We start from the raw sequence: 390 nt of genomic DNA on the forward strand, positions 1-390 counted from the left end.
TAATATTTATTTTCCAATGTCATTGTTTACAAGTATCATAGCAGCAGCTTTCTTTATTTCTTTTTTTGTTCATTCACCTAGAAATCGTCAAAAATTGCCATTGCCAACCGGGCAGCTCATGTCTACAATGCCAGCACTTTGGGAGGCTGAGGTAGGAGGACTACTTGAGCTCAGGAGTTTCAGACCAGCCTCGGTAACATGGCAAAACCCCATCTCTACAAACAATACAAAAATTAGCTGAGCATTGTGGCACACACCTATGGTCCCACCTACTAGGGAGACTGAGTTGGGGGAATTGCTTGAGCCCAGCAGGAGGTCGACGCTGCAGTGAGCTGTGATCACACCACTGCACTCCAGCCTGGGCAACAAAGTGAGACCCTGTCTCAAAAA

This window comes from Mandrillus leucophaeus, unplaced genomic scaffold, assembly GCF_000951045.1.
Source record: "Mandrillus leucophaeus isolate KB7577 unplaced genomic scaffold, Mleu.le_1.0 Scaffold576, whole genome shotgun sequence".
Classification (NCBI taxonomy): Eukaryota; Metazoa; Chordata; class Mammalia; order Primates; family Cercopithecidae; genus Mandrillus; species Mandrillus leucophaeus.